The sequence below is a fragment of the Amblyomma americanum genome, chromosome 1 (assembly GCF_052857255.1).
Source record: "Amblyomma americanum isolate KBUSLIRL-KWMA chromosome 1, ASM5285725v1, whole genome shotgun sequence".
NCBI classification, from domain to species: Eukaryota; Metazoa; Arthropoda; class Arachnida; order Ixodida; family Ixodidae; genus Amblyomma; species Amblyomma americanum.
Genome location: NC_135497.1, coordinates 422025032 through 422049320, shown reverse-complemented (window position 1 = coordinate 422049320; position 24289 = coordinate 422025032). Strand labels below are relative to the sequence as shown.

The 24289-nt window shown below is 47.8% G+C and overlaps 1 pseudogene; it reads left to right on the top strand.

The window, feature by feature from the left end:
• The first annotated feature begins 1686 nt into the window (after positions 1 to 1686).
• LOC144103535 (uncharacterized) lies at positions 1687 to 2589 on the top strand (annotated as a pseudogene).
• Positions 2590 to 24289: the final 21700 nt, after the last annotated feature.

The window sequence follows — 24289 nt, the reverse complement described above, 5'->3', positions numbered from 1 at the left end:
TGAAGTTCTTGAACTCGATAAGATAGAGTTTGCTTGTTGCGCATGCGTAGGGTTGGTGATGGAAGGAAGATGTGTTTCAATAAACAGTTGCAAGTCCGCGCTCGTCCTGTCTACTTCTTTCCTGTGTATCGTCCTTTGCGTGGTTTTCGTTCTTAGTTCATGGATTACCAACTAGCCCCCCATCGTACACTCCTTCAGTAACTACTGCGTCTCCTGCTCGGCTGACGAATGCTCGAGCTTTGATGTGTGCCGCTTCGTTACCAGGACTGCGCGAGTGAGACGGGAGCCTTATCAACAAAATATTTCTATGTTTTTTTTTCTCCAATATATTCATTGCTGCCTGAGAAATTTCGCCCCTCGCATAAATGCGCATGGCGAAGTTGGAGTCGCTAAGAACAGTATATTCATTGGTGTTAATGATGGAAAGGGCGATAGCCGCCTCTTCTGCCGTTTCTGAGGATCTTGTTTGAGTAGTGCAGGATACCAACAGTCTGCCTTGTGTGTCCACCGCCGCTAGTGCGAACGCTTGTTTCTGTGGGTATTCTCCGGTATCTACAAATACCGCTTGTTCATGTTGGCTGTACATTATGTGTAGAGCTTTTGCCCTAGCTTTCGTCCTCTCCTCGTAGTGAGCAGGATGCATATTCTCAGGTAATAGCGTGACTAGTATTGCCTCAGCGATTTGTTTAGGTATTTGTGTCTTGGTATCTAGTGGTGGCAGCTCGATGCCTAGTCCTAGGCGATGTTGGGATTTAGGCAGCAGCTTTCCATCGCTGCCACCTGTTGTTGGGATTCAGGTAGCGTGACTGGGCCGGAGATGAGACGACGACGATAAGAGAAAGAAGAAAACTTGAAAACTTTATACAAAGACTATTTACATAAAGTACAAGTAAGGAAAACTGAGAGTGCTTCTAGTAAAGAGAGCTTCTTAGCAGTCGGGAGTCTCTCTGAGCAAAGGGTATCTCTCTAGAGGGGGCTCTCTCTGGTACCAAACCAGCAGCTCGTTAAATACACTCCATATTCCCCACACCCCTAGCTGGGGAATACAGTTCGAAGAATGATGTCCAATCGCATGATGGCACTGATGGTACCATCCACGGAAAGGCGGTCCTGATGTTCTTTCGCAGCTCGGTCGAGGGAAAGGGAACTGGACCCGGTCACGTTGTCGTCCACGCGGCCTCCAGGTGGGCGCGCACGTGTGTCCGGACCGCCCCCATGTGGGCCCGGAAGGCGCCTGCGAGACACAGGAATGCAGGCTGTCTCCCAGCGGGGGTTGAAAGATCTTGTGCTGATGACCGGAACGCGGAACCCCTGTCGAAGGCGCGGCACTCGGGCAATTGTTCAACCCCAGCGCGACTGAAGAGGGCTCGGTGGCTGCTCGGTGGGCTCGGTGACTGCACCTCAGCGCAGCCATCTAATCCGCTGATCTTTGCGATGCAGACGATCAACCAGCTGTTCGTCAGCCTACTGTTGCCGACCTTGGCAAGCCTTCTTTCAGGTGTGTCGTTTGACTGCGCACCACCATGCTCCAGTGACGAGCCGGGACGCTACCGCTTGCCGCTCGTCAGCTGCCCGCCCCGGATGACTGCTGCCACAACAGAGGAACAGTGGCTGCCGGCGCCGAAGGAATCTTGGACGGCCGCATCATCACGGACATCAACAGCTTCCCCCCATATAAGTGGGCTCGGTGACTGCACCTCAGCGCAGCCATCTAATCCGCTGATCTTTGCGATGCAGGTTAGTAAATCATATACCTTATTTGCCAAAAGATCAAGCAATTATATTCTGGTGCAGTTCCCAAGCCCACAGTGCTGTGTTGCCATTGCCGCCGAGTGTGTCACTGTTGTTCATTCTTTGCTATTGTTATCAGGAGATATCGAAACTAACCCTGGTCCTAACGACAGCAGTGCAGTACTCGCGGAACTCCAGAAACTAACCGCAGGCCAAACCCAACTAATAGCCGAAGTACAAGGTCTGAAATCCCAGCTCACTACTACGGATAAAACCATAACTGATTTAAGCAATCGTATGGCCGACCTGGAAACACACTACCAAGCACTACTTCCCCTTCGAAACGACATTGAAAAGATGCAGGCTGACACAAGCAACATGGCGTGTATAATCCAGGAACTAGAAACCCGCATAGAGGACGCTTAAAACAGGTCACGCCGTAACAATCTCATCTTCTATGGCATTCCTGACACTACTGATAGCGAAACGTGGGCAGAATCTGAAAAACTAATCATTGATGTTTGCCGTAATAACCTTCAAATAACTGTGGAACCTCACGAAATAGAAAGAGCTCATCGCCTCGGTCGTCACTCACAAAATAAAAATCGTCCCATAATCGTGAAGTTCACAATTAGCAAAACTAAAGAATCCCTCCTATCAAATGGGCGAAATCTGAAAGACACGGTTTATAGTGTTGGAGAGGACTTCTCGCATGCCGTTCGTCACGCGCGAAAACATCTTGTTGCATTTGCTAAAGCCAGGTCTGCCAAATTTTCCTTGCGATTTAAAACACTTCACATCGGCTTGAACCGTTATATTTTTGACACTTCATCTAACACCGTCATGCAACTCGCGTAGCAATCGTCCCTTCACCCTACACCAACAAAACGCCAGCGTGCGACATCCTCAAATGTTCCCTCAAATGTTCTCTCGTTTTCCGTGATATTCACTAACATCCGCAGCTTCCTCCCAAAGCGTGAACTCATATCCAATGTAATTTCGTCATCCAGGAGCAATATACTTATACTAACTGAAACTTGGTTAAACAGTAACGTGTCCGACGCTGAAGTTTTAACTGACTTACCCGAATTCAACGTCTACCGAAACGATCGAAAAAACTCACGGGGGGGCGGGGGGGGGGTGTTCTTGTTGCAATTCACCGAGGTATATCATGCTCTATTGCACACGTCACATCTGATATGGAATCATTATGGCTAATTATTCGCACTCCCCATGCAACAGTACTTCTCGGCGTTTGTTATAGGCCCCCGCAGTCAAATCCAAACTTCTGTCGACATCTGAATGATACTATAAATCATCTTGTTGTTAAATACCCAAATGCGTGCATTCCCCTTTTCGGGGACTTCAATTATCCGGACATTGATTGGCAGAGTTTAGGCACTTCCTCATTAACATGCAATACAGAGGCCAAGAACTTCATTGATGTCTGTTTAAATTTTAACCTTGCAGAGTTAGTCTCGGAACCTACTCGCACCACGCATGCAACCGCCAACACCCTTGACAGAATACTAACTAATAGCCCTGAGTACCTATCATCCATTAGTTATCTTCCAGAAATCAGCGACCATAAAATCTTACATGCTCTATTTTCGTTTACCCCAGCTCAGAAGCACCCATCCAGAAAAACAATAAATCTTTACGATAAAGGGAATTACGATGCAATAACTGAAGACCTTAACATGTTTTTTTCAGAGTACCAATCTACATTCGACACTCACTCTGTTCACGAAAACTGGTTGATATTCAAAAATAAGTTAAATATGCTCTCTAATATGTTTATCCCCAGGGTATCTTTCCAAAATAACCACAATAAACCATGGTTTACTAAGCATCTAAAACGTCTAGAAAACAAGAAGAAACGCCTGTTTCGTACAGCCAAACACACTGATAATCAAGCCACTTGGGAAAAATACCTTGCATCTGAGAAATCATACTTACTTGCAGTTCGTAGCGCCAGGCGCTCATTTTATCACACTGACTTACCGAAGCTACTAATCAGCAATCCTAGACAATTCTGGCAGGTTTTAAATCCTAAGCACACTCATGATATTACACTGACTAACGACTTGCACGAAGCGGTTACTGACCATGAATGCGCAGAAATATTTAATAACGCCTTTGTATCTGTTTTCACGAGTGAATTTGACATGCCTTCACAGTTACCATCGCTCAACACAGAAGCCATTATGCCAGCTGTCACATTCTTCACAGATCGTATCGCTTCCATAATTGATAACATGAAACTCTCATCATCAGCTGGTATGAACATGATTAATGCAAAACTGCTTAAAAATGTGAAATCAACATGTGCAGCCTACTTGTCTTTGATCTTTTGAAATCGCTCTCTTCAGGGATCATTCCAGATGACTGGAAAACGGGGAAGGTCGTTCCAGTCCACAAATCAGGTAACAGAGACTCCCCCATGAATTATCGCCCCATTTCACTAACTAGCGTACCCTGCAAAATCATGGAACATGTCATCTACTCTCAAATTATAAATTTCTTAGACTCAAATGATTTCTTCCATTCTTCACAACATGGGTTTCGTAAGGGCCTCTCTTGTGAAACCCAATTAGCGTTGTTCCTTCACGACTTGCACACTAATCTTGACCGTAACAAACAGACTGATGCCATATTTCTAGATTTTGCGAAAGCTTTTGATAAAATTCCCCACCGTCGTTTACTAGTAAAACTTGCACAGCTGAACTTACATCCTAACATACTACAGTGGATTGAGCAGTTTCTCACTAATCGTTCTCAATCAGTGTTTGCTAACGGCCACCTGTCTAACAGCCTCCCGGTTACTTCGGGCGTTCCGCAAGGATCAGTACTCGGTCCATTACTTTTTTAATATATATTAATGATTTACCTGACCACGTTTCCTGTAGTATTCGAATGTTTGCTGACGACTGTGTTATTTACCGCACTATTAATAACTCTCGTGATCAACTTAGTCTTCAAACCGATCTTAACAGCGTACTTAATTGGTGTAACAACTGGCTCATGTCCCTAAATCCTAATAAATGCAAACTCTTATCCTTCTCTCGTCGCCATAGCCCGCATCGCTTCCAATATTCCATTTCTAACACCTCGATTGATTCAGTATCATCTTATAAGTATCTAGGAGTCACCTTGTCTTATGATTTATCTTGGCGCACCCATATTGGCAACATCATTTCAGCATCGAAGAAAACACTTGGTTTTCTCAAGCGCCATCTCCGCCTTGCCCCTCAACACGTAAAATTACTCGCATATAAATCGGTCATCAGACCAAAATTAGAATATGCCTCTGCCATATGGAGCCCGCACCAAACTTATTTAATTAACGCATTAGAAGCTGTCCAAAACCGTGCCACTCGATTCATCCACTCTTCATACTCATATGACGTCAGCATCTCTTCATTGAAAGCATTATCAGGACTACCGCCCCTTTCGTTCCGTCGTCGCATTTCAAGTCTCACCCTTTATCACAAATTATTTCATTCTTCCCTCAATCGGTCACCGTATATCACAACTGCCGCACGCATATCTCACCGCACCAGTCATCCCCTACAAGTTGCCCGGCCGTCATCGCATACTGCCACCTTTTCTGCTTCATTTTTCTTTCGAGCAGCAACGGACTGGAACGGCCTACCCCGTGACATCATCAACATCGCTTCATCCTCTATTTTTCAAGAACATGTAACCGATCACCTTCAGTGCTAAATAATATTCGCTGTTTTGTTTGCTCATTTCATTAAAATCCCACCCCTTATGTAATACCCCCGATACAAGGGGGCCTTTAAGGTAAATAAACTGAACTGAACTGAACAACACTGATCTTGTACTTCGTCGTCTGATGACCTGTTCGAACACGTGGGGACGCTATTATCGTCGCTGCTTCCAGCATTCCTGTAGCCACGTTTCTTCCAGATGGCTCATTCACCTTCGCAGTGGTTGTCAGGGAATCCTCCCCAATGTATGAATTTGCCAAAATCAACAGCAGGAAGGGAGCGCGAGCACAACAGCGACCAGGTATGGCCCTTCCTGCATTGGCGCGGCAAAGCCTGCCCTGTTGCATTGTTAAGTGCGCTTCCTTAAGCTCGTCCAGGGTGTTGCATACCCCGAGGCCCAGGAGTCTTTCTGTGGAGGTGCAGTTCGGTAGCCGTAATGCAACCTTGTATGCTTGTCTAATTATAGCCTCTACTTTGGCTTTTTCAGTGCTGTATAATTCTAGGTACGGGAGTCTATAGAAAACCCTGCTAAGTTGAAATGCTTGTAATATTCTGCAGCATTCTTTCTCCTTCACTCCCGTCCTCTTGTTGGCAGTTCGCCTGATTAGTCTAACTGTCATATTTACAGTTTTATTGAGTATTTGTCTCCTTGTTCTTCCTGTTTGACAAAAGCAAATGTCCCAGGATATAAAAGAAGTGGGTGCAAAACTTGGACAAAGACCGACCAGAAACACAAATGACGGCTGACAAGCACCCGGTCCTCGTCCAAGTTTTGCGCCCACTTCTTTTATATCATGCAAAGCCAAATAGCCCGACAACACGCTCTTCTGAAATGAACCAGGATTCATATAGTTGGGTTTCCCCCTTCGGGTGGTGATGTGAGGAAACAAATTGTTGATGATGAAATCGGGGTTTCTTGATGACCCGCTGGTTCTATGTCGCAAACATTCACGTTTATCGCAGAAAAGAGAAGGTTTATTTATTTACAGCATAAATAAAACAAGAAGAAAAAAAGCAAAGAGAAAACTATTTACATAACTAAACCGTTGATTAGACGAATTCAGCCCTCGTTAAACGCAGCGCGCTTGTTTTTAAACACTCTGTCTCCGCCCTCAGAGGGGACCGCCACCAATAAATTACAAGCGGCACACCTCACCAATCAGTGGTTAGGGAAAGGAAAATAAGATTTCCGCAACTAATCAAAGATTGGGGAAGAGTGCTGACCAACATTTGGGAAAGGAGAGGTTGCATCCAAATACACAAACAGCACAAACGCGACCACCCTCTCCCATGGCACCCACGGAACAGCCGTTACCACTTTCCAATCTCTTTCGCTCACGCGACAAACATATGCCTACGAGACGATCACTAACGTTGTTTGCAGAACAGGAAAGAGAAGACAGTCGTTACGGAAATAGTGGGTTTCACGGTCACTCGGCTAATATTCAGCCTCATCTCGTGCATTCCTGAAGCCTAGGCAACCCCTTCACAACGAACACATGTCGACAGCTGTAGACGGTTAACGGGCTATGCCCGTGACGGCGCGGAGTAAACCATGACGTCCGCCGCACGAAGAGGAGGCAGGGACGGGACGGGCCCCTTTGTTGGCGACTTCCTACCCCACTGCTGCTGCCTTCTTTGCGACCACGAGACCTACCAGTTCGCGGAAAGTTCAGCGAACTCCACATCTCCCAACCAAGAATGTCACGCGGACACTTGCTGTCAGTGTGACATAGGAGTCAAGCCACAAGGTTCCAAGCAGCACTGGGCACACATACACACACAGCCTCAATTCGTTCCGTGCACACATGGTTAGGACACCAATCTGCACATTCCAGAACTTGCCATGTCCGTTCTCTGTAGGCCAACTGCCAAGCTGGCCCCTAGCCTTCATTTCTCACCGTGACCATCGCAGCAAGCAAAATAGTTACATGCAAAATTACATCTACAATTTGCGCCTATATCGTTTGCGGCTATATAATAGGAAACAAATGCAAACAAACACACACAAAATTATCATCCTAATGCCATTGCTCCTGGCATTCTAGAGGAGAGAGTGCATCAGCGCACTTTTCTTTTCAAAGCGAAATTAATTGCCAGCGCACTTGTTCAGTGAACCTTTGATATGCACGACATCTGAGTCATACTTCCGCAATGCAAGCGACCAACGCATCAAACGCGCACTATTGGGCGCTGAACATGTCAGGTAAGTGAGCAGGTTGTGGTCTGTTGTGACCTTCACTTTAACCCCAAATAACCAGGTGTCCATTTTCCTCAGTGCCCACACGACTGCAAAAGCTTCTCTTTCAATTGCAGACCATTTGGTCTGAGCAGGGGTCAATTTCTTGCTCAGAAATGCAATCGGCTTCTGTTCCCCTTTAACAGACTTTGCCAGACATGCTCCTATCGCCACCTCCGAGGCACCCGTTGTGAGAAGGAACTCCTGGCTGTGATCAGGTGCGACCAGCTCCGGCAACAACACCAGCACTCTTTTCACCTCACAAAACGCTTGCTCGGTCTTCTCATTCCAGGGAATGACATTCGGGATCCGCGTGTTGGTGAGGTCCGTCAATGGGCGAACTACCTTTAAGTACTCCGGTACATTCCCTCAATAGTAATTAAAGAGGCCTAATACGCTACGCAGCGCCTTCTTTGTTTTGTGTGCTTTCATTTTTGTGATCGCGCTTACTCTCTCTGGGTGGGGAGCATGCTTGCCTGACCCTACTACATGGTCTAGGTACATTACCGTCCTCTGCGCGAACTTGCATTTCTGAGCGTTTGCCATTAAGCCCACTTCTCTCAAAGTCTCAAGTACTGCCCGTAATTCTTTGATGTGTACCTCCCAGGCTGGCGTAAAGATAGCGATATCATCAATGTAGGCCATTGCATAAGAGGAATGTTCTTTTATGATTTCATTCAGAGTCGTCTGAAAAGTTGCTGCCGAATTTCGCAACCCTTACTGCGTTACCTTCCACGCATAGGGGCCTTGAGGTGTTGCAAACGCGTTGAGACGCTGCGACTGTTCATCTAAGTCGATCTGCCAGTATCGACAAGTCATATCCAATACCGATATGTAGCTGGCACTAACCACTTCATATGTAGCTGGCACTTGCCTCTGCTTTCAATTTTCGAAAATCAATACACATCCTTACTGACCCATCCCTTTTGGCTACGCATAAAATGGATGTGCGTACAAGCTGTCAACTGAACAGACGAAATCCCACTTTAGTAATTGTGCTCGTAGTTTAAGCAGCATTTACCCTCCCTCCGGAGTCCGGCTCGAATAGTCAAGATAACATTCGTCATCTCGGTGTTTACAACCTGTTCCTCTGTTTACATTTGATAATGTTCAGCTGACTGAACACGAGTTCAACCTCTGCATTGGACCAGGGCAGCACCCGCATGACTAGAGCGAACTCGGCCAATTCGGAGAACGGATTTTTGTCGGAAGCATTCCTTGCTTGTTGACTTCGTCCCAGAATGCAACAGTGCTCGCATGATTGTTCGAGCTGACGAGAGTGAGCTTCTCCCATTGCAGTTTAATGGCAGGGATTTTTTTCTCATTGCAGATCCAGGATTGCCATAAGGGGCACCAATGAGTGCTTACGCGAAGTGCGTTCCCAACTGAGAGCAGGGAAACTTGTCTGAGTATTCGTACGTTGTCAGGTAGTCTTTTCTGGAGCTGTTTCAGATGAGACATACGACACATCGCTGTCTAAATACGTGTTTGGCATCTCTCGAAAAACCAGCCTTTCTCAGCTCTTCCAGCTTTTTTCACTCTCGAAGCTGAGGTCTGACGTAATATTGACATAGCCGTCGACGCTTGAACTGAGTTGGTCTGCACGGCACGTAGGCACGACGAGCTTTTTTGACAGCGCTTCAATTAGTAATGTAAGGTCACTTAGCAATTTTAGGCTGTCAGCCTGGACTAAAGCGCCTAGTTCACACTTTGTACTTCTGCAAGAATGGACTTCACAAAAACGAGGTAAGCCAAGTTCGTCGTATCGCACATCATCGAATGCAGGAGTTCTGCTGTGTAGCACTTCTCAGTTATTCTTGCCGTGGCAAAGAGTGACAACAATTCACCCCATGGCTACAACACTCTACCGACCGCTGTTTCAACCGATGGCTACCTGGTTTGGCAAGACTGCACTATCTTAAGCGGATCGTGTCCGTCGTTGAATCTTCGGTAGAGCTCGAGGTAAGACAGCTGCCTTTATGGTGACCAAGAAAACCGGTTTTTAATTTCGCTCACCAAATATTCGAGATTTTTCGTAAGTGCTTCCGCCAAGGCACTCGAAACCGCCAAGTGCAGCGAATGACAGACGCATCTGACCAACAAGAGATTAGGAACATCCATCCTAAGCTTCTGATACACTCCGTTGTTGACACCTACCATCACACTGGCGCTGTCTGTCCCTATTCCCATCTTTCTGCGCAAGTCAATTCCAAAATGAGCCAGGCACCTTTTCACTGCATCAAATATTGACTGAGCCTTTGAGTCGTCGAGTTCAACTAAACTCAGAAAGGGCGGAATTATTTTGCCCATCTTTTCGCTGTAGTACACAATGACGATGCAGAATAGCTTGGTAACAGGAATATCCGTTGACTCATCAAGAATCAGGTTGTATCTCCCAGATCCTAAGTCGGACAGCAAATCCTCAGTAAAGTGAGGGTATAAGATGTTCTTGATCAAAGCACTGCACTTTGATCGGTGAAGCTAGAGATGCTTAGCTCCCTCGCTGTCGCTAAACTGGCCACGACACAACTCACCAAGGTGACCTGGAGCCAGAACTGCATAGTGCACGCATACGAACAATACCAGGGACCCTTCGGCAGCGCATGACTCGTCACACTTGCGATTTACAACTTCTAGAGTCGTCTGCCTTCCGGACGAAAACGGCGCTGTAGCCGAGAGGTTCTTATTTGTGATGTGCGCTACCAAATTCACATGCTTGGCTGAAAGCTCCATCTTGCTTTAGAGGAATCGCGCTCGTCTGGCATCGTTTGGAACTTCCACCAACCAGTCTATAAGCTTTAGGTCCTGCAGTCACTATTTCTTGAACTTCTGTACATACTTCACAGGTCCCACGTCACCTGGCAGATTCGAGTATTACGTTGAAAAGTGCCGCAGAAATCGCTTCAATGCGTGTTCCGATGTTCGCCACTGTAGCCATCACAGCGACGTCATGCGCTCACAGCGACATGATGAAGTGTTCTCGCAGAAGAGAGTAGAATTTTAAGGAACGTTTAATATTCAAAAATAAACGACATGGACTTGTCAAAAACCACAAAAATGAAAGTCAAAAAATCTTAAGGAACACTAAAAATTCCGCCTCCCGCAATACAGAATTTTCGACCGCTAAACAGCGTAAAAACTCGCTAAACTTAGCCGGAAAACCGCTAAATTGGCAACCCTGATTACCAGAAGACGTTCGGGACCCGCATGGAGGAAGGAAAAGTCAGGACAGGCCCTTCCCATACAACAACATGTGTGAAAAGTGTTGAGGAAGTGACATATAGCGTTTTTCAATAGGAGGGCCATCTTGTCCGGGCAGCTTGTTTAGAAACCGGGCGGCTGCAGCGGGCCGCAGCGTCTCATTCGAGGTGCGGCGTAGGCGTTACTGCTCGAGTTTGTTTTTGGTGGTGTTCAAAGGCTGGCGTTGACGGCGTTCGCCCCATGTCTCAAGATGGAATTCAGCGCAAAAACCTTTTTGCGTGCCCGGATTTGAACGCTCTCGGCGACAACGATAGCACGGGCAATTCGTCTACTGCGACACTGCAAAGAACCCTTGGAAGACCGCCGCTGTTCACTGATGTTACATCTCGCCTACGACGCGCGGTATAGCCGGCGCGGATGCAACGGACGCCGCGGCTTCGTTCATCGCGGCCGCAACGCCTCCCGCCAAGCGCGTCCAGGCAGGTTTCAGTGCCACGTGTCGTCGTGCGTGCGTGTGTGTGTGTGTGCATGTTGGTGCCCACGCTTGTCAAAGCGCGGCAGCCGGGGAGAGGAGCTCCCCAACTGGGAGGCGAGGAGGTCTGACCGGCGCCGGCCTGGCGGACGCGCCCGTCACGTCTGGACATGTTCAAGCGTCGCCGTATCGGACGCCTCTTCCCAAGCCGTTCCTTCTTGCCCTCGACTCCGTGGGTATAAAGGGGGCTGCCCCGGACGCCAACGGGAGACTTCGATTCCTTCCTGCGAGTAACGTGGTCGCCCTGACCGGCTGCTCTTTTGCGATGCCAGAATAAACAAGTTGTTCTGTTGCCCGTCGACTCATCCTTTGCCGGGACCTTCGGATGTTTCCTGCTTTGCCCCAGGCCGCCAGGCCAACGCTACCCTTGGGGCTTGCAACCCATTTGCAACAACTGGTTGCCAGCGGTGAGATCCCGACAACGGAGGCCAGCAGCGAAGATATGCGGTCAACTGTATGCTGAGCAGCACAACGACCATCCGGGAGCAGTGCAACGAGCCCTGTGTGATGACTGGTTGCCTGCAGCGGAACGACTGCGCTGAATTCTTGGCTGCGAGGTTTGGTGAGTGCGGGACTTTCTTCTTCTGAGTTTTGCCAGGCTTTTGTTAGTGTCAGAAACAGAGCTGGTAATTGTGGTTGTCGTTGCTGCCGGGTTAGTTTGCGGCAAGACAATAGTAGGCAGTAGAGAAAGCAGCATTCGGAGCAGCCATGGATTTGAAGTCGTTGCGCAAACCGAAATTGCTGGAACTTGCAAGAGAGTTGGGTCTGGATGTCTCAGACAAACTCAGAAAACCAGAACTGCTAAGGGCTATTCTTGAGTTGGAGGCTGATGATGACGAGCTGTCGGAATGCCTTGAGACCATTGAGGAGAGGGAGCAAAAAGAGAAAGACGAGCGCGAACGTAAAGAGCAAAAAGAGGAGCGCGAACGTAAAGAACAAAAAGAGAAAGACGAGCGCGAACGTAAAGAACAAAAAGAAAAAGAGAAAGACGAGCGCGAACGTAAAGAACAAAAAGAGAAAGAGGAGCGCGAACGTAAAGAGCAAAAAGAAAAAGAAGAGCGCGACCGTCAACACGCTTTGGAAATGAAGCGTCTCGAGGTAGAGATGGAACGCGCTCGTAATGGAAGTCAGGCACACGGTGCAGGAGAACGGGTATCGTTCAAAATGACTGACCTGATGCGGCCGTTTAAGCTTGGAGAGGACATTGGTTTGTTCCTGGTTAACTTTGAGCGAACGTGCGAGAAGCAGGGGTTCTCTCGGGAAACGTGGCCACAGCGCTTGCTCACTTTGTTACCCGGCGAGGCGGCCGACGTAGTCGCTCGCTTGAAGAGAGAGGAGGCAGAGGATTTCGACCAAGTGAAATCAAGTCTGCTAAAAAAGTACAGGCTGTCAGCGGAGGCGTTCCGTCGGAAGTTTCGGGAAAATGAAAAAGGCAGAAATGAGTCATATACAGAGTTTGCCTACAGGCTTATGTCAAACATGCAGGAGTGGCTCAAAGAAGAGAAAGCGTTTGGTGACCACGAGAAAATTCTGCAGTGTTTCGGGCTGGAACAGTTTTATAGTCGGTTACCTGAGAACGTGCGGTACTGGGTCTTGGATAGGCCAGACGTTAGTACAGTGGCTAAAGCCGCCGAGCTAGCCGAGGAGTTTGTGACGCGTCGGGCTCGCGGAGCTAAGGACGGTCAAAAGGGTGAATTTGGCTCCAAGTCTGAGAGGCCGAAGTTCACACCCATGAGAGCAAGGGGGGACACGCGTAGTGCGGATGCGAGTGAAAGCAGTCCGACCGAACGTAAGGAGACGGCGGCAGCCGAAGCCGAACGCAGAAAGCGGTTCGAGGCGAGGCAAGCGCGCGTGTGTTATACGTGCCAGAAGCCGGGTCACTTTTCGGCGCAGTGTCCAGAAACAAAAAGAGAAGTCGTGTGTTTGTCATTATGTAGCACTGACGAGAACATGAAGCTTCTCGAGCCTTACATGCGAGACTTCCTCGTGAACGGGAAAGAGTGCCGAGTGCTTCGTGATTCCGCAGCTACAATGGATGTAGTTCACCCCTCTTACGTAGAACCCGATATGTTCACGGGCGAGTGCGCATGGATCAAGCAAGCCGTGGAAGCTCATAGCGTGTGTCTGCCCGTAGCAAAAGTGCTTATTGAAGGACCTTTCGGAGCACTTGAGACGGAGGCCGTAGTGTCATCTAGGCTGCCCCCCCAGTACCCGTACCTATTTTCGAACAGGTCCGATCACCTCCTGCGCGAGAAGGGGCTTTTGTTTGGTGAGGCTAGCGTTCAGGCCTTAACCAGATCGAGAGTTCGGGAGCTCGCTGCAAAGGCGGTAGTTGCGGGGCCGACGTTGTCGAACAATGAGAAAGGGTCGGAGGCGCAGCAAGCTGATACTCAGAGCACGTCCGAACTGAATAAAATTGAGCCTGTAGCGTTGAAGGCACCAGGTACTGGAGAGGAAATGCCCGACAAGGGAAAGTTAGAAGAGCTTCCGGTCGAGCTTCCGGGACTAGGCTCAGTGACGAACAGGGAAGACACTGATCAGGTCATTAGTGACTTACTCAGTAAAGCACCGCTGTCGCCTGAGCAGAAAACCGAACTACACCAACTCTTACAAGAGTTTCAAGGTCAGTTCTCTGAGAGGCCTGGTAGGACTTCTGTCCTTACTCATGATATAGAACTTACCTCCCCAGAGCCAGTACGATCCAAGGCGTACCGGGTGTCACCCCGCCAGCGCGATATTATGGAGGCTGAGGTAAAGAAAATGCTACAGCTCGGTGTTATTGAGGCGGGTGAGAGTGATTATACCTCCCCTTTGATTTTAGTTGAGGTACCGGGCAAGGAACCTCGTCCTTGCGTCGACTACCGCAGGCTTAATTCCATCACTAAGAATGAAATTTATCCGATCCCTAACATCGAGGAGCGCCTTGAGAAAGTTAGTAGCGCTCAGTTTATTTCCACCCTAGATCTTGTCAGGGGTTATTGGCAGGTTCCACTTACAGAAGAGGCTAGTAGGTATGCGGCGTTCATTTCACCAATGGGAACATTCCGTCCTAAAGTTTTGAGTTTTGGTTTGAAGAACGCGCCATACTGCTTTTCAAGCCTCATGGACAAAGTGTTGCGAGGACAGGAAGAATTCGCTTTACCGTATTTAGACGACGTAGCGATATTCTCCGCATCCTGGTCTGAGCATATGGCACACTTGCGGGCAGTGCTAACCCGCCTGCGCGAAGCGGGCTTGACAGTCAAAGCTCCCAAGTGCCAATTAGCACAGGCCGAGGTTGTATACCTCGGTCACGTGATTGGACAGGGTCGTCGCCGCCCCTCTGAAATAAAGGTGGCCGCTGTGCGAGACTTCCCGCAACCGCGCTTGAAGACCGATATTCGGTCGTTCTTAGGTGTCGCCGGCTACTATCAGAGGTACATCCCCAGGTACTCCGATATCGCGGCTCCCCTGACGGATGCTCTAAGAAAAACAGAGCCCCAAACAGTCGTCTGGAGCGAGACAAAGGAAAGAGCTTTTAGCGCCCTAAAGAGCGCCCTAACAAGCCAGCCTGTGCTACGATCGCCAGACTACACAAAAGGGTTCGTTGTTCAGTGCGATGCTAGTGAGCGAGGCATGGGCGTTGTACTGTGCCAAAGGGACAATGGAGAAGTGGAACACCCCGTCCTGTATGCTAGTCGTAAGCTGACCTGTCGTGAGCAGGCGTACAGCGCCACCGAGAAAGAGTGTGCGTGTCTCGTGTGGGCCGTTCAGAAATTGTCATGCTACCTAGCCGGCTCGAGGTTTATCATTGAGACGGATCACTGCCCTCTCCAATGGCTGCAGAACATCTCTCCCAAAAATGGCCGCCTCCTGCGCTGGAGCCTCGCTTTGCAACAATATTCCTTTGAGGTGCGTTACAAAAAGGGGAGTCTCAACGGTAACGCCGATGGCTTAAGTCGAAGCCCCTAACGTAGGAATCCGCCTCAAAGTTGTTGGTTACTGATGTTTTCTTCCTGAGGCAGGATTTTTAACATATTGCTTTTGTTTAGTGTTTCAAAGTGATTATGTGCTTTCTAGTGCAATTTTCCAATTTGTGGACGCGTTCTGAGTGCTGCTTGACTACTGTAAGGAATTAGGCAGTAGTATAAAAGGGGAAAGAGCCTGGCAGAGCTTAGTGAGGGTTGTCTCGTGCTTGCTGACTGAGCGGTTGCGTTTCGGCGTAGTTCTAACGCTTGCTGGGAACGAGCACAAAAATGGCAACTCTCCCGAAGTGACTTTGCAGTGTCCTATGTGATCCTGAACCCGAGAACGAGGCCTTCTCTGTGCGCTGCGCTCAAGCAACGTCGAGGGACGACCGGTTTCGATTACGAGCATCATCGAGCGACATCCCTCTGGACAGCGGATGCAGTCCCCTGACCATCGGGATCTCCTTCTCCCGGCGGGGCGGTCTGTTACATCTCGCCTACGACGCGCGGTATAGCCGGCGCGGATGCAACGGACGCCGCGGCTTCGTTCATCGCGGCCGCAACGCCTCCCGCCAAGCGCGTCCAGGCAGGTTTCAGTGCCACGTGTCGTCGTGCGTGCGTGTGTGTGTGTGTGCATGTTGGTGCCCACGCTTGTCAAAGCGCGGCAGCCGGGGAGAGGAGCTCCCCAACTGGGAGGCGAGGAGGTCTGACCGGCGCCGGCCTGGCGGACGCGCCCGTCACGTCTGGACATGTTCAAGCGTCGCCGTATCGGACGCCTCTTCCCAAGCCGTTCCTTCTTGCCCTCGACTCCGTGGGTATAAAGGGGGCTGCCCCGGACGCCAACGGGAGACTTCGGTTCCTTCCTGCGAGTAACGTGGTCGCCCTGACCGGCTGCTCTTTTGCGATGCCAGAATAAACAAGTTGTTCTGTTGCCCGTCGACTCATCCTTTGCCGGGACCTTCGGATGTTTCCTGCTTTGCCCCAGGCCGCCAGGCCAACGCTACCCTTGGGGCTTGCAACCCATTTGCAACACTGAGAAGCATTCGCGCTGTTCGTTCAGCATTGGTTCAATACGGCGTGCGCTGCAGTGTTCGTGGGCGTGTACTGCGAACGTATCGTGTTTTGTGCGTGCACTGTGCGTGTGTAATTTGCGCTCCCGTTTCCATCGGCAGTGAATCCTCGTTGCTACTTGTGCGTGTTCTTGCAAAGCTCCAGCGATTGCAACTGGTGTTGATTATAATACAACTGCCAATTTTGTTTTTCAGAAATTGCGCTTGTGTTAGCGGCGGGAGCCATAACATGGACAGAGAGTTCTATTGCAAAGGAAGCATCTGCGCTCGCTTTGTTCTTAGTATACAGAAATTTGTTGCATGCACGTTTGAAGCGTATAACGTCTCAAGCATCTGGGAGCTATTTGCCTCTGTGGCGTGCCCGGCTCAAGTGTATTCGTTCATATCAAGGTCAAGTCTGTATTTTTGATCGCGTGCTATGTTTCGACCAGTTTCCTGCAGCAGGTATTGCAATTGCTTTTCTGGCGTAGGCCATGGTCAAGAATTGCGTAAATGGCGAAACTCTAACTGAATTTGGAGGCCTTTCCTCACACGTGTTTATTGGGCCCATGTTCTGTGATAGTGTTAATTGGGGTAAAAAACACTTAGTAAAATCAGGATCCACATGTGCATTGAATTTCAGTGATGGCAGTGGTTACGTTGAAGAAAAATAATTACATGAGTTCATTACGTAAAATAAATTCATTTTGATTACGTGTATTGTTGATCACAAGTAAAGTGGGCTACTATGCAGTAACATTACAAGCTAGTATTTCATCAAGTAGCGAAAATTTATGCGTATAGCTGCACCTCTGCACGTTAAACATGAAATACAGAATTGAAATAATGCACAACACTGTGAAACATAATCCAGCCACTGGGTACTTCTAAGCTTCTAGAAGCAGTCTTAAAAGCTGTGGTCATATATATCATGCACCAAACTAGGTCTATGGATGTGAAACATACTGTGATGCAGTGCTACAATGGGTGGATTTATCAGTCATTCTTAAAGAGGCTCAGTTCTATTTGAAACATGTATTTATTTGACTGTTTTAGTTGAGAAAAAGGGTTTCAGCATGCTTTTCCTAAGTAAGATTTCTGGCTTTGGGAGGGGGTCGACATCCCCACCACCATATATCCTCCCCTGCCATGCTGCTATAGGCACTTCGGCCCCTATCTTTTTCTGTCACCTCTAAGAGTGGCTCTTAAAGTGGTGAATAAAAATTCATTCTTGGCACGGCCACATTTACGAACATGCTCTGATACTGCATATTGCATTCAAGGTCAAGAACACTAACGTCTTATAAATTTGCCCATCCTTACTGCTGTATGAAAAAGCATTCCTCGTACGAGCAGCCGCACAAAAACATGTTATGAAGATAAATAGTCTTCAAGATCCAAAACAAAATACTCTAGGATTTTTCTTGTCCTCACTGCTGTAGCAGAAGGCCCTGTTGACACAGCTGCCCAAATATATGGAACTGAGACAAGTTGCAACATTCGAAAACAAGAGCAGCCTTAAACGGCAGGCTGAACACTAAGCTGTGAGGGGAAGGATAAGAACTTTAATGCAATAGGAGAGGTCTGCCTAGTTGTCGACCTGTCATGCTACTCCAGCACTAAGTTCGGGTGCAACCATGCATAGCAGCATTGTTCACGACGCAACCAAAAGCAGGCACGTGCACACTCATTCAGCATAAAACTAAGAGGGTTGTGCTGTCCACCACAGAGTGATCAAAGTGTGGCCAGTATGTGGGCACTGCTATGCGAGCATATCGTGCAAACAACTCGACCTTAAAAAACTTTCTCAGTGATGGTTGGTTTGGTTTGGTTTATGAGGGTTTAACGTCCCAAAGCGACTCAGGCTATGAGACACGCCGTAGTGAAGGGCTGCGAAATTTTCGACCACCTGGGGTTCTTTAACGTGCACTGACATCGCACAGCACACGGGCCTCTAGAATTTCGCCTCCATCGAAATTCCACCGCCGCGGCCGGGATCGAACCCGCGTCTTTCGGGCCAGCAGCCGAGCGCCGTAACCACTCAACCACCGCGGCCGCCCCTAGCTCAGTGATGTCATGCACGAAGCTCTAAATTCATTCTAGCAAAGAAAGATTTTTTTTATAACCCCATGAGCACATTGGACACCTGTCCACTCAAGAATCATGCTCTCAAATACAGTGCTGCCTCGTGCCAGCAAGCTGGACACAGAAAGCTTCCAGAGAGAGCCATTAACTAAAATTTTCAGGAAGATTTAGTTTAAAGGTCGTACTTTACACTGCCATTACCTGGCATTGGTCGAAGACAACATCCACTGCCTCCATGGTATCATTTTCCTGCAATCTGTGATTTACTCTTACACAGCTCCGTAAAAAAATTCCACAGCAACATTTCACACAAGAATTTCTCGCACTTGAGGAAAAATACAGTACTTTCACACCTTTTTAACAGATGGCTCAAAAACAGACATTTACTTCAAAAGCGCAGTGATAAAAGGGAATTGGAATGAAATAGGCTTCCACAGTGCGCATCAATTTTCACTGCCGAATGCTACGCCGTCTGTGTAGCCATTGAACAGACAGTAAACGAGAACCTCAGAAACAGTATTATTTACACGGACTCCTTAAGTTTACTTACTGCTTTGCTCCCTAGAAATGCAATCACTCCTCTGATTGGTGACATCATACACAACATTGTAACAGCCACAGCTCTAGGACTAAACATAAAACTGTGCTGGGTGCCGAGTCATATCGGAATAAAAGGCAATGAGAGAGCAGATTTTCGCCCTGCTCAGTCTCGTGGCAATGAAGTAAAAAAGTAGATATGTCCTTTAAGGCTTGCATTAAATTATTACAAAGGAAATGAAGGAAAAATAGCAGACAGCTAGGAACAATGAAGTAAACAACAAACTGCACTTGGTAAAGCCAGTTCTAGGTGAATGGAAGTCATGTTTGCACCAGGAGCATTTCATTGAAGGTATTTTATGTCGTCTCTGTATAGGCACATGCACAACACACACAATTTTCAATTAAAAAGTGAAGTTTAATCGATTCGTGAAAAATGTGGCAATGACTTAACAGTTAGTCACATATACTCAAGCACAAAAATTGAAAAACTCAGAGAAAATATTTTACTTAGTTTTGTAATGAACACGTTCCCTTACAGCCAATGTTTCTTTTGAGTGAAGATGCAATGTTGACACGACATGTCTTTTTAGCTTTTTAAGGGAACCAGGTTTTCTCAGAAAACTCTCAATTTTTAACCACTGATTCGATTCAATTTTTTAATACACCTCAGCCTGCTGAGACTACCCGACCTGCTTCAAAGCTCTTACTATTAGCCACTCATATAGTTTATTTCTTTCTTCACCATTAGGTAATACAAAACAATGTTTTACGCCCTCTACACCACCGATAATTAATATTTCTAAAAATGTCTGCAGAAAACAATTTTCTTTACCTTGAGTTTGGCGCATGATGGCCTGAGTTGCCTATGCGCCAAAAAACACAACACAACACTGTACTTCGCACTGCATTAAGGTGGGGTGGTTGGTTTGGAAGCATCGTGAAATAAACAGCACGATCCAAGTCACACTGCATAAAAAAGGAATGAAAGATGATACACGGCAAAAAGTAACAAGTTCTATTTCAGTGGCACCATGGGTAACAGTTTATATCAGAGAAAAAAGAGAAAACAAACAGCATGCTCTTCGAAGTGTATGCTAGATCAGGTTTTCTTTTCTGCTATATTTTGGCAGCAGCTGCACATTTGCACACAATTTCAATGAACTAAAATTTTGTGCCCTTCACCTAACCTGGTGAAATTAACTTTATATCCCTGCGATTAACACGAGACTAGTATGAACCGGATGTAGGTATACCAGTATATTTCGCCAAGTGCAGGCTGCAAGCAACCCAGGGATACATACTCCCACCGTCGCAAAACGACGCAGGCAAAATCGACGAAAGACACTGCGTACCATGGTGGACCACCGTAATAAGTGAAAGTTCCTTCCCGCGCGTACCGCAGTTGTGGCAAGTGCCTTCGCCGAATTCTACTTGATTATGGGCATGCAAGGCCGGACTGTTTCGTTCGAACGAGAGAGCAAGGATGGCGTGGATACGACGTGGCAAAGAGGAATAGAGCGTTATAGCATATCGTTACCGTGTTTACGTTACGTTTACCGGACCAGGTTAGCGACATCTGCGCATGCGCCGGCGCTAATCGGCACGCTGGCACTTTTCGGAATCTCGCTTAGCGTTACGGAGAGTTAGCGTTCGCTCATAAACAAACATGGCGGCCCACTGCACGGGCGCTTCGGACCAAATACAGCACCGCCGCCGCGTTCTTCGGCGCCATTTCTCGCTATAAATGACGGCAGTCGCTTTTATTTTGGAGACTCACTCACTCTTCGAGGTTTCAGTAACAACTAAACCACATTTATGAGATAATCTGCCGATTTTTGAGCAGTTAGACCTGCTCGTGATGCCGCCTCTGCTGGCGCTGCACTAATGCGCCGTACACGAGGCAGCTTTTGCAAACAGACCACCAGGTTCCAAATCACCCGAATATTATAGCTTGCAGCCTCTCCAACGATATAGGCCACTGCAATTTACCTGGACGTGCGCTCATACATGCACTTTTTTACTGGTGTCTCGGATTTCTACAAAATGCTTTAGTACAAGCGCATCATGTAAACAGTTCAAAATAATAATCGAGTGTGAGATTCGGGGTTCACGACAGTCCAAAATGTGCACTGCTGGCGCCACTTGGTGAATGTCTTCTCAGACTGCAGCGCCAACGGTGGTGTCGCAAAGCGCGGAGCTGCCGCAGTTGCTGTAGCAGCAGCTGCGGGGAGCCACGAATGCGTTCGAAATGGACACTGTGTTCTTCAATTCGCCGGAGGCTCCGGGGCTGCCTTGCCACCCGGCCTGGTGACCGCCACCGGGGTGCCTCTTGCTGCCGTGAGGCTTGATGAGGAAGCCCAGTGCCGCGTCCATTGTCAAGCACTTGCGTACGGCGGCGGCTCTGCGATCGACATCATGGCTCGTTTCATGCCAATGCCCCGTCGCCATCCAAGCTTTCTTTCACGGGTTTCGTGTTGCGACCAGATTCATAAGGGAATGTAGTATGAAACCGATATCGGTTTCGAGAGTTACAGGCTTTCAGCAAGTCTACCTTCAACTGACAGGCATACGGCATAACCCATTTATTATATGTCTCAGGGTGTAATTTGAAAGAGGTTTCTAATCGTGGTCCTTATTGCCGCTCGCTGTCATAGGGTTTTTATTGCTTGCACCAAAGAGACGAAACAGGAACTCTATGGAGTACTGCAAGCACGCACCCAACGTTCGCGCTGCCGTTTCTTCGTTGCCTGGCTCTGGGTGCACAAAAATAGCTCAAAAGAGCAAAGCTGCAGCGCGAAGGAAGCACCTCTTACAGTCTACATTTTCGAACGTCACGAGGCTGCAAGCTCAGGAACTGACCTTAAAAAAACGGCTGTGGTTTAGGTCCGGTTAAACCTGGTGTGACGTGACACGGTAGCTATAGCTGGATGAGTGGAACTCGCTCAGTCGAATTGCAAAGTCAGTCTTTCGCCGCTCCGTTTCGCTGGGCGTTCCTTCTTCACCTTCATTCCAGGACGTGCATGAATTCACTCTCTCTCCCCATCTTCCCCTCTGCATCCCCCCCCCCCACTCGCTTTCATCGGCGCGCCGAGCCGCCGGCAGCTGCTCCGCACCACGTAACTAAACACGTCACCAGCCACGGCGCCGCCACGGTGGCCATGGCGCTGCCACGGGCCACGGGGTGGCCACGCTGAAGGCTCGAAATGCTAGCGTAATGTAGCTATCGCTGCAAAAAGTTGTGACGCTTTGGACGAGATTCGCTCACAAGTTTCAAATGACGACTTTTCGTTTCACACCGCGAACATATGCAAGCTAACGAGGAGTGTGGTTGCACAGCACATGCTACCGAGGTGTTATGCAATCACAAAAACAAAATGCTGTCAATCGCACCCCTCCGCAGTAGCTGGGACCGACGACAGAAAAAAAAAAACTCATTTAGTTAGTGCGTTCTCCTGTCAGGCATATAACACGATTATTTGCAGGTGCACAGCACAAGCGAGGCCACCGCTACAGAAGTCGTAACCATTTCTGATAAATTCAAGACCACCAAATACTAGAGTGGAAGAATTGGTAATATTATCAGCAGTGATTTCTACCACCAGATATCCCTTTGAGGTAATTCACTGTATGGTGTTTGATTACTTTACCGTTGCGCTTTTCTCAGTCTCCGTGGCATAAAGCTGCCTTTTTTAATGTCCCACACGCGACAGATACCCCTCCGTGCATCATTAGGCGCGCAGGGAAATGTATTGTCTCCAGTTACGTCAAAGGGGAAAAATCAGCTCTATGTAGGCGCTCTACTCATAATGAGACTATTTAAAAAACTGTTCCATGAGCACACGCACAAGTGCGGCCGACCTCAGGTCATGCTCAAGGGAAATGGGCTCACATCTCTGCAGTTAATTTGTTGTATGGGACTACAATCCACTGGACTGAAATGCAAGAAAAGTAACAGGAAAAAAGTATAAATAAAATAAAATTTCAATCTGCACTGGCATTCAAAACAGCCTTCTTTGAAGCACCCACGGCGTTCAAGGTTAGTGCAGAAAGGCACCTCGATTCCTATTTGACATAAAACATGGCTTTATTTGGCATGTTAGGTCTCATTGCGCTGCCTTGCTCTTCCAGTATCATATGTCATGCGTGGAGGTTTTAGCATTATTGAACAACCAACCACCTCCACATCACCATCAGGAACAATGAGACAAACAATGCCGACGCCCGACCATAAGGTCGGGTTTTGATATCGTAGTGCGTTTGCTGTTCAATCAGTCAATCACATGTTAGCAAACCTGCATTGTGGCTTAATGAACAAAAGACGGGACTGCTTTCTCGCCAGCTTAATTGTCTGTTGACATGCAAGGGATGTCCAGCGACAGAATTTACTTCCTAATCTGCTTAGTATAGCAGGCATTATATACCAGATGTCTTTCGAGGAAACTACTTTTTACGAAGAAGACATTGATCACGCAAACAGTTAGTTTCTAAGGTCCGAGTTTGTTTATGCCTTTAACAAACTAACTAGCTGTTTTCTCGCAAGGTATTGAAAGCGTAAAATGCACCTTCATTGCGCAAACGTGTGGAGCCAGACTAGAAGTCGTCGCCTACGCTCACCTTACCGCTGATTACGCATTTCGCATTTATCAGTAAACCAGCTCGCTGCTCATTTTTTCGCTTTGATGCGTTGCAGATAATGCAATCGAATTTTACCGCACACTACATACCGTAATACCTGTTAATTCCCTTTTTCTCTTCATAATCACTCCCGCTACCGACATAATCACCTTCTGAAGACATAGCTTCGCACAGGCTTCTCATAGTGCACTATACTTTACAAAATAACTATTAATGGGAATGCTTGCTTGAAAACAAATATGACACTTATAGTTAGAGGTAAAGAATCCACAGGTTAATCTTCGAGAGTTTGTGAACCGGGATGAATGTTTTCTAAACAATGAGAGATAATTCTGCCCTTTTCTTATCGTTCAGAAAAAAAACGCTTTCTAAGGCATGCCCGGTTACGCTATGAATAGGTGCCTGCATTTCCCGCATTCTCCTTTACCGGCACTGTAAGAAAACGCACTAGCTTGCAGACAGCAGCTTGATTTTTCGGAGTTCAGTTTGCAGCACCACATATGAAGCCTTTCGGGAAACAAAAATCTTAAATACTAAAACTGGGTCAAGAGCAGAGAAAACGCCCGCAGCTGTTACCTGCGAGGACAAACGCAAGT